Source organism: Gavialis gangeticus, unplaced genomic scaffold (genome assembly GCF_001723915.1).
Source record: "Gavialis gangeticus isolate Ggan-Ray unplaced genomic scaffold, GavGan_comp1, whole genome shotgun sequence".
NCBI classification, from domain to species: Eukaryota; Metazoa; Chordata; order Crocodylia; family Gavialidae; genus Gavialis; species Gavialis gangeticus.
In genome coordinates, this window is record NW_017729032.1 from 213,290,523 (window position 1) to 213,305,239 (window position 14,717).

A 14,717-nucleotide genomic window follows, 5' to 3' on the forward strand; every position below is an offset into this window, starting at 1 on the left:
CCCTTTTGAGGTTCAGTGATTATGTAACTGATGAGACACTCAACGTATATCAACAGTGCTTCAGAAAAAAAAAATATATATATTGGCTGCACCAAGGGCCTCAGTATAAGAAATGCTGAAAATACAAGGGCCAATAGCCTGAAACCAAAGGCCCCAAACTGTAGCATAAAAGGCTAATTTCTATGCAAAAACATTGCTCCCACTGCCCTTTGAGGTCCAACAGCTTCCCATCAGGGCAAGATGGAAATAATGAAGATGATAAAGCAGGGGTAGGCAACTATTTGGTCCCAAGAGAGTTGTGGTGGCCACATAGGGAGTTTTGGTGGCCTGTCATGAGCCACACCCTTCCCCCGCCCATCACCAAAACTCACCATCAGATCCCGGGATGGTGAAAGCCTAAGGCCAGAGCCCGGGGCAGGGCCACAATTCACTCTGCACCAGTCACAGGGTCATGCGGAAGCAGATTGTGGCTCTGCCTTGGCCACCGACCCCATGCAGTCACTGCCCCCAAATCCCCACATGCCCTGCCTGCACAGGTCCCACCTCCAGTGGTGTGTGTGTGTGTGGGGGGGGGGGGGGGGGGGGGGGGGAAAAAACAGCCGGGGGGGCGGGGGGGGGGGGGGGGGGCAGGGGAAAAACAGGCCAGGGTGCCTGGGCAGCAGGGCCAGGTCCAGCAGTGGCAGCAGCCAGAAGGAGCCACTGCCAGAAAGTGAGCCCAACCGCCGCGCCACCCCAGCTCTGCTACACACCCAGCAGTGGCAGAACTGGCCACGTGTCATTGCCCAGGTGGGAACACGAGATCCACTACAGGCCGGACAAAATCCTTCGGTGGGCCAGATCTGGCCTGCGGGCCATATTTTACCCACCCCTATGATAAAGCAACCTTCAGGATTGCACAGAGGTGCCAAATGATTTGTTCAGGTTCCCAAATACCCACCATTGCTCAGGATTCCTGAATAAGCCACTTTATCCTGAATGCTAATGGAAGGAAAATTCTATACGCCTTAAGAAGCTGGATCCAATTGATGGCATTAGACCTGATAGAATGCTGACTGTTTCAGCTCCTCATCTGAAGCTCTACAAGAAAAAGATGCTTTATCCAATAAGACCACATTTAGCACCACTGATTCAAACTATTGCTTGATCTTAACTTATGGCAAAATCCATACCAGCAGAGGGAAAAGTGAATTAAAGACTTTTGCTGAGAATTTAAAGATGCTTCACAAGGCCTGAGGGAAGCTGGGTCTGTGCCAGAACATTCCCAACATTTAGCAGTCAAGGCCCACTAAGACTTTTGCTTAGAGAAATTTTCATTCAAAACATTCCAAATTGGTTTCATGCCAGACTTCCAGGAATCTCTAGGAGGGTTTCCTGAGGAAGGCTTGGAGGCTTTACCTATGACAATAGTCTGTCTGCCACATTCTCCTGAGTACACACATCTGTAGAGATTATTCTACCAAATCGATGCTACTTAAAGCCACTTAACTGTCTTCCTTCCTCCTGTAGAGCCAAGGAAATAGATTTTACAGGATCTTGAAGGATTTCATCAAGATACTCAAGGTAAAGAAGCTTTCAAACCCAAAAGGTTGAACATGGTGATATGGGGCACCAAAACTTTGCAAAAAATGAACAAATGAATAAATAAGTGGGTTTCTCAACAGTAGCAAAGTCAAACATCAGAGCATGGAAACCAAAAGCAACCATTTACCTTTGTCTCCAGAAACTTAACAGTGCATCACAGTTGGCACAAGTCAGAAGTGTGCAAAATCTTCAAAACTAAAATTAAAAATCCATACACACAGCAAGAACCTCTTCAGAAAGGAGAAAAACCAGGACACCAAAAGGAAACTGAAGATAAAACTGGAAAAAAAACAGCAGCAACTGAAGAGATGCAGCACCTGCCAGGAACTCTCTCTATGACTGAAGAGACTGACTGGGAAAACTGCAAAGGGAGTAGAGTCCAACACAGTATATGCCAAGTAGCAGGGGAGCGAGTGGTTCATACCCCAACAATTACTGCTGCCTTTAGGAAACCAAAGGTTGAAAGCCTGTAAAGCACAGTAAAACTAGGGTTTACTTTTATATACTTTCTATTCCTGTCTTACTGGATAAATGTCAGGTTTAACATATTGATACCTCTACTACATACATAGATACTTTAAACACATGCAATGTAACCAAGTGAATACTTCCACTAGAAATGTAAAAATGACATGAACAGAAAGAACATTTTCTCCCTTTGTTTTGCTTCTTTGGTACATATGAAGCAGGCCAGAAAAGTCTCTCACAACAGTTGCCAGAAGAGGATTGGGAGGGAAATGGGGAGAGGAGAGAGAGGAAAATCTCTGCCTGGTTTTCCTCTTTGAAATAGCAAGTACATTAAGTCTGGTTTCCCCATTTATTTGCAGGTTGTTTGGATGGTTCAAGTGCAGACTAAGACACCTGAAACATTAGGGAAGTATCACTCCTGTCTTCCCAATTAAAGAATTACTCTCTCAAGTGTAAGTGTTATTAAAAAAAGATATAATTTTCATCTAGATGGTTTATCAATCATTTTTACATCCTTGCATTTAATATGCTCCTAACAGTAATACATCCTTCCTGTTTGTTGCCTTTAGGAGCAGTAGTAATGCCTAAACTTATCTGTATGTTGATCAATATTTTCCATTACAAGTGTTCTTCCAATAGTTTACCTACAGGAGCTCTAGTACTTCCAAAGTTTGGAGCAGGAATCTTAAGTTTGGCAGGGAGAAGGGGACCTTTATTTGATCAGATTTGGACAGCCTGTGAGTTCATGAAAGCCAGTGTTTCCTCTCACTATTTTCTTTTATGTATTTTGGTTGGGGTTCACTGCCAAAAAACCCTCATTCTCTTCACACTGCACCCATATCACCCTACTGTCCCATTTCAGTTTACTACACACAACTGTTCTGAATAAGACAGAGACGAAATGGTATGGACACTCAAGTTCCCTCAATTAAACCATCCTTTGGCCTATAGCAGGGCTGGCCAAACTTCTTAACCTTTCCAGCAACAAACCAAAATCCTGACTGAGCTGAAAACCACAAGACACAACACTTCAAGAAGCACATGGCCAAGAATCAAAGATCATGAAGCTCATACAATTTTTTTAATGACCTACTTGAGGAGCCACATGTCATCTGCAAGCGACAGTTCACCCAACCCCGGTCTGTGGGAAGAACTGGAAACCAAGAAGCTAATCTTATTATATCTTAATAAATTTCCATTTTATTAACTAATGACACTTCCTTCTTCGTGAACAACGTACTAATGAGGGGACTGGAAAGGGAAGTCAACTGGAAAGAGAACTCAAATTTCCAATATCACAGAGGCAAGCTTAAGCTATTTAGTTACATTGTCTTGGAGAAAGTTTGCCAAACCTCGGGACACAAAAAATGCTATTTATGAATGGAGCAAATCATGCATATGTAATCCATCATTTCTCCATATTGTGCATCCTCTAGTGGCTGGTCCACAAAAGGAAACATTCCTGCCATCAGCTTTGCAGTTAATCCTTTAGATCAACTGCACTATGTACAGTGCTGATAGACCAAACTCAAACCTTGTTAATGAGAGGGTTGTATCATGACGGCACATACAGTGTTAGATTCTGTGTGTAGTAAAAATAAAAATGCCTTTCAAAAAACAAGTGTTACTTAGGTTGCAAGATAAAGCGCTCAGGAAGATTTAGAAAATGCCAGAATTAAGGTTGCTCGTACAATTTTCTGCCTCTTGTGCGTAAGTATTATTACAAAGCTTTTAATTACATGGTTCCATATTATTTTATACACCGAATCCTTACTTTACTGAATACAAGGGGGGAATAATCCACAAAAAAAGGATCAGGACTGCACACTAAAATCAGGATGATTTCAGCAAACTGATCAGCAAGTCAGGAACTGCTGCATTATTTCTTCAGAACTTAAAAGATCTGTAGCAAATGAAGAAAAAGACCACAAGAGATGAAATATGGGTAAGGGAACTGAATGTCAGACAGGGGAACCAGGCCTCTATCCAGAAGTCTACTACAGATTACCTATGTGGTGATAGGAGAGTCACTTAAATTAAAACTGTGAGGTGACCCTTAATTATATTCCCAGGTGCTACTCATGAGATGCTAGGCCTGATTTTATTCCCAGTTTCAACTAAAACCAATAGTAACTGCTGATGCTTACCATCTTAGCAATAAGTTTTTAAGGAAATGAGCACAAGACTGGAAGCCCAAAGATCCAGCATTCCAATTTTGACTCCATCAATGACTTGCTGTATAGCTTTAGACAAGTCACTTTGCCTTCCAGTATCAGATCCCTTCTGTGACACAAACATACAAATAGAAGTGCCACACCACCATGAAGTTTTGCAAAAAGTAATATTTCTCTATCAATTTTTGGTATTTTATAGTACTTTATATGCGCAATTTGGGCTCTAACTGTTTCCAAATTGTGTGTCCAATAACCGAGACAAACAGAAATATAAGAGGTCAAGAGAAAAACAATGAAAAAGGTACATGAAAAGAATTCTGCATAAAAAAAACCGAAGACAAAATTATGAAATTTAATTGGGCGCCTTAATTATGACTCCCATATTCAAGGCATTAAAATAAAGGACGGTTCATTTTTTAGAGGGCCAGAAAACTAAGAGATGATAGTAAAGCCAGTGGAAACTATAGGACTGTCAGCACTATAGGGAGGAAAAAGAAATATCAGCTGTAGTTCAGTTATTTGTTAAAACATGAATTTAGGCACTAAGAATTGAAAAATAACAGTTTAAAAACTATATTACTCAGAAAGATGATAAATGAAAAAGGGCATAATAGAGACACATACAATAAAATGATGCAAGGACAGTCAATAAAGAGATCCTATTTATCATCTTTCATATTAAGATTGCATCTAATGAAGGGCAAGAAATATATGCTAATAAAAAGAAATAATTTGCATAGTGTATAATTTACACAATGTCAAAAATGTAACAACAAACTGTAAATCTGTAATCCATTACATGAATAGCATTCATTACAAAAGACAGGATAAAAATGTATCCGATCAGAAAAACTCTTATACTTCATGACATAAATCAGCCACTAACTGTTTGGGATTAGGAAGAGGCTTCCATTATGGCCAGCTTATTCCAGTTCCTTATACCCACCCAGACTTATGGACAATTTGCCATTCAAGCAAGATGCTCTGAAAGCTGATCATTTGGTCTGATCTAACACTGCAATTTAAAGTACGTTCCTAAATGAAAGAGTATATTTATCCAATGTTAAGACTGCAAAGATAAGTACTTATCAAAAAAGATTTGCCTCATACAATTCTTTACCACCCAATAATAAGCTAACGGGTTCCTCACACCTAAATATATTTGGTTATGGTATACCCTACTTCTCTACTGTCAGAATATCAGAAATAGCTTAACTGATATTGGAACAAAGCATATATTAGTCACTTAAGCATTGTTAAATTACACAGATGAGAGAATTACTTAAAAAGTGTAGTAGCTGAATCTTGTAAACTAAAGATATAACTTGTTACTGAATGCACCCAAATCTGGAGTTAAAGCATTGGCTAAAAGCATGCAACAAAAATCAAAAAAGACACACATGCTCCATTCAGTTCTTTAGTAATATTTCCCTGATAATATTTAATGAAACTTTAGGCAAAGATATGGCATAAACCATGGAGGACTGGTGATAAAGTACATCATTTCTTTTCACATCCAAACAAACAATGTTTTCCTCATTTGAGAATCTCCTTACCTTTAGCCTTAAGGAAATATTTTGCAAAAGATGGATTTTTGCATGCAGTCACTGACAGCAATGGGACACAATGTAAATTACCTGACGAAATACTATAAGTTATTTGAGAAGCAACCCACAGGTATTTCCTAGTTTCCACTGCTACATATATAATAGCCTCCTGCACTAAAAATATTTATAGGCTATAATTCCACAGCAAAACCAATCTCAATTTAAAAAACAACAGCCAACCCCTGAGTTAAGGTGGCCAAATATTTCTACTCTAAGGATCCAGTTTCCCATGTACAAACAGTGAATAACTTATTAGAAAAGCAAGTTGGGAAAGTGTAAGAAAGAATATGTTGTGAACCTGACTGCAGCTAACTTAACTCCATAGTGAAATATAATGAAGTAATAGCAAGTGTAACAACAGGAAGAAGGAAAGGAACAAACACAGTGAAAGAGGGTTTATATGAATGTTGCAAGTAGGGGTGCACCAACAGATTTTGGGGGCCAATACCAATGGCCAATTTTTAAGGAGGCATACTGGTCAACAACAGTCCGATTTCCGACACAGCTGTGTGCAGCTGGTAAGTCTGTTGTGGTGGATGGGGGAGGGGGAAGGGAAGGGATGTGGGGGGGATCAGATCAATGCCCTCCGTGCTGATGATGTGGGGCTGGGGCAGAGTGGGGTGCAGGGCGGAGCTGTGGTTCCCACCGCTGTGCACCCTGGCAGGGCTGCACTCCCAGCATGTAAGGACTGTGCTTGGGGCAGGTGCCAGACCTGGGAGAGGGCTACAGCAAAATCTGGGGTGGCTTCAGCCCCACCCTGTAACCCCCCTCCCAGCACCGCCACCATCCACCAGAAGCACAGCCCCGAGTGCGGAACCGCAGCCCCAAGTAAAGCCCCCCCATGCACTGGGAATAGCCTGGCACAGCCCTGGCCACAGCCTGCAGCTGCAGCTCACCCCACCACGCAGATCCAAGGCACATGCCGCCCTCCCCACCACATGCCCTCCCAGGGTGCACATAGCAGAAGCCACTCCCCTGTCCCCACACCCCCCGGATGAGCTGCAGCTCCGTCCCCGCGCCCTTTCCTGCCCTGGCTGGGCAGCACCTGCCTCACTCCCTTCCTCACAACAAGGGGCGTTGATCTTCCCCCCCACCATCCCTACCACCACAGCAGACCTTACCATCTGCACGCAGCTCTCCAAGCTGCCAGACTATGCTCCCCACTGCCTACATGCTGCGCTGCAGCTGCATGCATGCACGGGCATTTATCAGCCAAATTATCAGCCAGATCAGGCCAATTTCCGATGCAATCAATTTTCTTTGTATTGGTGCCGATCCGATATCAAACCGATGTGTTGGTGCACCTCTAGCTGCAAGCTGGCTTTGTGACTGACAGGTCTTGCCTGACCAACCTCATCACCTTCTATGACCAGGTAACACCTGCCCTGGACAAGGGAGATGACATGAATGTCATATATCTGGATTTCAAGAAAGCCTTTAACCTAGTTCCCCATGAGGTCCTCCTGATTAAGCTGGGGAACTGTGGCCTTGATCATCTTATGGTCTGATGGCTAGGTAACTGGCTACAGGGTCAGACCCAAAGAATACTAGTTGACGGGAACAAATCAATGTGGTGCAGAGTGACCAGTGGAGTCCCTCAGGGCTCGGTACTTGGGCTGGTACTCTTTAACATCTTTATTAATGAACTGGAGTCGGGAGTCAGATACAAACTGGTCAAGTTCACAGATGATACCAAATCATGGGGGAGGGTGGTCACACTGCAGGACAGGCGGGGGATACAGGCCGACTTGGACACGCTCTCAAGGTGGGCTGACCAAAACCTGATGGCCTTCAATGTAGATAAGTGTAAAGAGCTGCACCTTGGTAGTAAGAAATTTCAACACTTCCAGGCTTAGCAGTGCTACGCTTGCTAGCACCATGACCGAAAGGGAATTGGGGATCTTGATTGACTACAAGATGAATATAAGCCACCAATGCAGTGCTGTGGCTGGCAAAGCAAATCAAACTCTGGCGTGCATCCACCGATGCATCTCAAGTAAAACCAGGGAAGTCATCCTCCCACTTTATTTGGCCCAGGTGAGACCACAGCTGGAGTACTGCATCCAGTGTTGGGCCCCCCACTTCAGGAGGGATGTGGAGAAGCTTGAGGGAGTCCAGAGAAGAGCCACTCATATAATCCAAGGCCTAGAGGGCAGGCCATATGAGGAGAGGCTGAGAGACTTGGGACTCTTCAGTCTGGAAAAGAGAAGGCTCAGGGGGGACTTGGTGGCAGCCTACAACTATATAAGAGGGGTGCATCAAGACCTGGGAGAACAGCTGTTCACCAGAGCTCCCCAAGGGATAACAAGGTCTAACAGCCATAAACTACAGGAAAGCTGATTTAGATGAGACATAAGAAAAAAGTTCTTCACAGTGCGAGTGTCCAGGGTCTGCAACAAACTCCTCCCAGAGGTGGTGCAAGCACCTACTCTGGACTCTTTCAAAAAACATGTGGATGTATTTCTTGCTGAGGTCACTTAATCCCAGCTGACTTTCTGCCTATGGCAAGGGGACTGGACTCAATCTCATGAGGTCCCTTCCAGCCCCAAATGTCTATGAAATATATAAAAAGTTACAAAATGCTGTTGTGTAAAGCATACAATATGACAATGCTACTCAGCAAATACCATGCTAACAGAAAATATCTAAAGGGGGTTCTTGGAAGAGCTCATCTGTAACCTCTAGTCATATTCGAAGTTATGAAATTTAGACATACTAAACTTTTGCAAAACAGCAGACCTCAAAAGTATGATAGCTTGTTTTTATTTACTTAAAAAATGCATGTAATTTCATACCATAAACCCTACATTAGGAAAACATTTACATTGGATGGTAGACAGCCGTCATGAAATTCTGACTCAACTCTGAACTTGAGTCTATATTTACTTAAGGTTTATGCTATACCTACCACCATGTCATCCTGCCTGGGGTCTCAAGCCACTATCCTAATAGGAAACAAAACAATTTTAACCATGCCCCTTGTTCATGTACATTACGATCCAGGCTTCAGTTACACAGCCTTTATCTCTCCTAAGATAGCATTATACATCTTTTCCCTTCAACCCTGAATATATGTAACATTCATACAATACTACTTACTGCCAGGCAAAATCCATGCAAGTCATTTTTAAAAGCCCAGTGAATCAAGCTTATAAAACATTAAATATACAGAGTAACAATGAAAGTCTGTCGACATTCATAAGCCATTCAACAGTGAAGCTATGTAAATTCTGTAGTCAACAACTCTCCTTGTATTGTATCTAATGAAAGTTTCGATGCAGTTTTGGGGAGAAGGGAAGAGGTAATAAGACAAGGCTGGAACCTAAATGCCCTACATGGAAAACGCTCATACAAACATCTTCACTTAAGCAAAGCATCCCACCTATTTCAATGGGACTGCTTACATATGTGCAATTATAAATGCATATAAATAAGTTATACACCTTAGTTTATTAAAATACATACCATTAAGAAAACTAATTTGGTAAAGGTACTCCCAACCATTATGACAATTAATTCAGTGTACATGAGAAAAAGCAAGATGTTATACCTATGGATCCATAATTGCAGAAGAAAAACATATGTTAAATATATTATTCTGGAATTAAAATGGAACATCCCTAAAGAGTTGCAGATATGAGCATGGAAATTTTCAAACATAGTAACTACCACTTACAACATTATCAAGTACATCAGAATATTTCAGATCATGGACATGAGCTTTCCTGTGTATTATATGCCATCAAGTAAATGCATATTTAGGTACAAATGAAAATGCATAATAAAAAATAAACCAGAATCAAATATGATCCAAACAGCCAATGGTTTGTACTATTATGGCTGGCTTTTTGTTTTAAAGACAGCTTTATGATCAGATTTTGTACCTGTAAAATTTACATTTTTATATTTCATTACATAAAGTGACAAGATCTACAGCAATAACTAGTCAAACACAAAAAGTATAAGCAAACCCCATGTGTACAAGGTAATGAAATAAATGGAGCACTACTTAACACGTGCACTTGTTTGCCAGGCAACAAAGTTTTCTTTTCCTTGCCCCATTACTTTATTTTGAACAGTTGTTCTCTCTGTCCTTGGTCTGATCTCAGATGCTACCAATCTACTTCCTTGACAAAGGAAGTGAACGTACACAATTCGGATTGGCTCCTCAGCAACAGACCCTTCCAGCAGAGTAAATTAAAGGTTGTCTGAAGTTTGCTTAGCTCACACTAAGACAAGTGGAAATTCACGCATAGGCTTAGTAAACAGGCTTTTTCTCATGAACAACCAATTTTAACTACTTGCATCTGAACCCATGAAGTTCAGCTCAACATAAATTAAATTTTAAAATATATTGTTCATATAACCATAAAGCTTTAGATGTGAGCTGCATCAATTGATTTAAGTTTTAAATGAGTCAACTTTTGCTAATGGTGTTAACATTTAAAAACACAGTTCTCACTAAGAAGGTAAATTTTGTTACCAAAAAAATGGGAAATACCTCAATAAAACAGATTTTTCTAGGCATTTCAACAAAGTTTTAAACTAGGGCTTTTTTTTGTCCTTGGACATCAATTTGCAGGGTTTTTTTCCTTCAGAAAGTCAACTTGAGGCAACGTCATTCCATTATATACTTCTTTGAGGATTAGGAAACATTTCTGTATAAGAGTACAGGAAGACCACTGATGCTCCTAATTAACTCAACTGTGCCTAAGGTTCCTCACCTCACCCCTCCTCCCCAACCCAAACCTGGTACATTAAAATTCAAAACAGCACATTATATACAGTGTTTGTTCTAAGCTGGGACTGCAATAGTTAATTAAACCTATTTCGCTTTCATTTAGTCACTTCCAGGTGCTCAGTGCTGCAGGATCTAAATTTCAAAACTTTTCAGAGTATTTATTTATAGACATCTGCTGTCTTATATTATTTCAAGCATGGAAACAGTGCTCTTCAAATTTTAAGAAGTTTTACAAACGTTAAATTTGAAGCCAGTTTAAACTAATCATGTTCCTTGAGAAGGGAAATCAGAACTCCACTCTAGATGTTAGTCACAAGTTCTAGGTGATCCACCTTTATGCAGACTCAAAGGGTGCGTTCTCATTCCATAGTTATCCCATCTGTATTTGTTTAGCCCTGGCTTGATCACTCTTGATGTAAATTTATATCAATGGTGCTGTGCCCTACTTCTGCTCTCACCAGTTCTCGCTGGGCTGTGTTATAGTTCTCTGCACCAGGACACAATTCTTTCCTCCAACAGCTGACAGGAACTTGCCTGTCCTTCAAGAGGGAACTTTAAGAAGGCACTTTTGACATTTACATAATTTAGCCTGACTCCTACTGCCCAGCTTTCAGACAGTTGAAGCCAACATGCACTGACCAACATGGTTAGCCAGGTAAGATGGCTTGAGGCTTTAAAGTATTCCCAACCCGAATAAAAGGGGTGGATGTGGATGACAGAAGGCATTAGCCAAAAACCCAGGTAAGAGCCTGGATTAAGTCTACAGCAAAAACACACCCAAATAAATTAAATGCACTTTAAACAGGAAAAATGGTTAAGCTAGTAAAAATGCTGTATGCAAAAGGGATGGAGAATTAAAAAAATAAAATAAAAAGATAACTCACTGATATTATGGAAGAGACAATGCATGCAAGCAACTATCAAGCTACTTGAGTTTTTATAGAGATAACCTGCCTTGCAACAAATTATTCCATGTAACTTTTTTTTTTTTTTAAATCAATGGACTACAATACATTCCTAAGAATGCCATTCTCCTTCCTTCGACCAATAAAAATATTTTCCCCTTATCAAAATTACTTGCTTCCTTATTTCTTCAGTGATGATGACCAAAATCAGGACAAAAACAAAATCAGAAAGCTTTTACATAACCTTGCAAATGCTAGTTCTTATGGCAAATTCAGTATATGGATTCACATACATAAGAAACCCATAAAAGCTGCATAAAGTCGAGTTATAAGAAACCTCAAGTTTTGACACAAACCAAAGTCAGTCAAAAGTTAAGACTCCCTAATGTACTGCTACTAAAGCAGCAAAGCAGGTATGATACCATTCAGGCTTGCATAATAACTTACAAATCAAACCAATTCTAAGCATTCATTGTAGACAGACATCATCACAGTCCTCTGAAAGTAATGATATTCTACAAACAACTGCAGCCATTTGTAAGTGAAATCTCAGAACTTTTACTAGTTTCCCATCCTTCTCTCAAAACCAAAAGGCATCAAGAGTATTTAGACGTTAACTACAGAGAAACAACTCTAAAGGATCCTTTAAAAGAAAATTACTGTCATTTGGATCATCCAAAAGCCCAAAAGACATTGAAGCTGCATGTGTGTGTGTGTGTATGCGCACGCACACACACACATTTTAAGTCTAACTGTCTGTCATACTTGCTTCCAAACTTAAGCTGGTAGCACAGCTTTCAGTATGACATTATGAACACCTCAAAATAAAGAGTCTCTGAAGGGAAACTGAAGACATTACCTAAACTATAGCGGTATAGATGGTTTTCTGAATATTTTAGCTTTGAATGCGCCACCCGTTTCTTTTCAGAAAAATGTATGTATGCTATAAAGGAAAAGGGTCACGCTTTTCAGCTAAGTTTAATACGCCCCTACGTTTGCTGGTTGTGCTGTGGGCAACAGAATCAGCTAAGCAAATGTGTTAGCCTCTATATTAAAAAGTATTCTGTTAAACTAATGAGGCTGAAAACATACACTACTTCTGTCCACAGATTAAAACATACACTACTTTCATCCACAGATAAGTCACAAGTTTCTTGCTAAGGCCGCCTTGTCTAGAGTAAGGTTTTAAAGTGTGCTATCAGAATGCGTTAGCAAACATGCGCTTTTAAAAACTTTCATCCAGATAGGACATGCTACCTTCACTAAATGCCTTGCATAGGATATTAAAATAATAGCTAGAATGCATCAGTTAACCTCATATATTAAACCCTATTCTAGATAAAGCCCACAGCACTCTAAAAATGGGTACATGCTCAGGCACTACTACATCACTGCCTTCACACCAAAAATGAAATATCAGTTGTAAGCTGGAGTACTTCTGGAGCACACATAGCGAGCAGAAAAATCTTTTCTTCACCATTTCAGAAAACCCACTTCCATCCTTGCTCCTGTTTCCCTACAGTTGTCCACAAGGGCAAAGGCAAGATGTTAAGGTCTGAGCCACTGGTTCTCAACCTTTTGAGATTCAGAGCAGCCCTCAGAAAATCCCAATTCCTAGGTTTCACTCTCTCTTTTTTTTTGTAGCAAGTCTTTGGATGAGAAGAACTCAGAAAGACCGCAACAGTTTTACCGTTATGGATTCCTATTTGAAATCTATGGGTTTATCTTGTGAATCATGCCAGCACACATAACTAGGCTAACATTGTATGGTACCCTGTGGCACCCTTTAAAGGATCTCAAGGCACCTTAGTCTAGACCTACACAAACCCTGATTTAGTAACTATAATTCTGCCATACTTCTGATTCACCTAGAAACAAATACCAAAGTACTTTTAATTCAAAAAACATTTAGAAAAAACTTAAATTAGAGAACTGTCTCATTTGGAAGGGTAGGAAAGCAACAGCTCTCTCATTCAACTTCAAATATGGAACAATTTTTTATTAAAAATAACTGTCAAGACCCATGCACAGATTGCATAAAACCTTGAACGTTTGTTGCTAGAGACGTGTCAAAAAACTGAAATAGAACAAAAACATAAATCTAACATCACACATGTAAACTTCAAATAAAAGAACACATGCCCTGACTTCGAATACTTCATTTTTATGAGTTGATGACACTAAGGCTAGTCTACAAAGTAATCTATCTATTTATGCGTCTCCCTAAATATATCCAGAATAGTGATGGACAGGTAACTATTGGAACACGAGGTGGGTATCTGCAGGATTACTGACAAAACTTCAGATCCCCAAAAAGTATAATTATTTCAATAATATCTTACGGGGGGGGGGGGGGAGTTTTGGCCAAACACGTCAGAAGGGCTATGCCATTCTCATTTGCAATGAGTTAAACAGCTTTCACTAATACTTAGGGTTATTAACTATGGCCACAAACAAAATGCACAACTTTTGACATCAGGCATCACCCAGGTGTCCTCCCCAGCACTCATTCTCAGGGAAGCAGGCAAGGCCACTGTGAAGTTGTCACCTTAGTGACAGTGTGTTAAGTTTGCTTCTCCAGGACCTTGGCATGCTTCCCGCTTGACACTGACTACCCCCTCTTGCAAAAATATATATAGTACTGGCCATAAATAATAGCACATTATGGGGGGGGTAGCTGCTGTGAAGAAGTACACGAAGCTTGCTGATTTGTTGGGGGTGACAATTTTTTTATGTTCCTTATCTTAAAAACATAAATGCAAGACCCCTCAGTTTGATGGCTGGGGAGCAGCAGGAGGACTAAGCCTTCAAGACCCTTCATCAAACAATCCCAGGGCAATCCAAAAGGGGCAACTTGCAAGTTGATGGGAAGGCAGGGAGCCCAGAGCGCCCCTCCCTCTCCCCCCCCCCCCGGCTGACTGCGGGGCTGGGGGAACCGGGCCAGGCCAGGAGGAGGGTGCGGGGAGCAAGTAGGCAATGCTGTGCCCGGCCTCTCCGAGGAGCCCCGTCCCCACGGGGGCGAACAGCCCAACGGCCTGGAGCCGGGTCCCGCCACCACAACAGGTGCCGGTGCCGCCGCCCAGGCCCGGGCAGCCCCCTCCTCTCCCGCACGGCTGCAGGCCGTGCCCAAGCTCCCCGCTCTAAGATGGCAGCGGGGCCTCGGCCGGCGGCACTTACCGTGCGCGGGCGGCGGCGCTCGGGGCCGGGGCCTCGTCACTCAGGCGGAGGCGGCGGGAGCGGG

The 14,717-nt window shown here is 41.6% G+C and overlaps 1 protein-coding gene across 4 annotated transcripts in view; it reads right to left on the minus strand.

Moving 5' to 3' along the window:
• The window catches only part of DYRK1A (dual specificity tyrosine phosphorylation regulated kinase 1A), a 170,525-nt gene that overhangs the window by 155,310 nt on the left and 498 nt on the right, over positions 1-14,717 (minus strand). The window contains exon 1 of one of the 4 annotated variants that reach the window (XM_019524609.1): positions 14,654-14,684. The exons of 2 other annotated variants lie outside the window; for them this stretch is intronic. The gene's annotated coding sequence lies outside the window, so the exon portion shown is untranslated. Of the gene's footprint in view, positions 1-14,653; positions 14,685-14,717 lie in introns of those variants that run through there. One more of the 4 variants, XM_019524611.1, reaches the window with a different exon arrangement.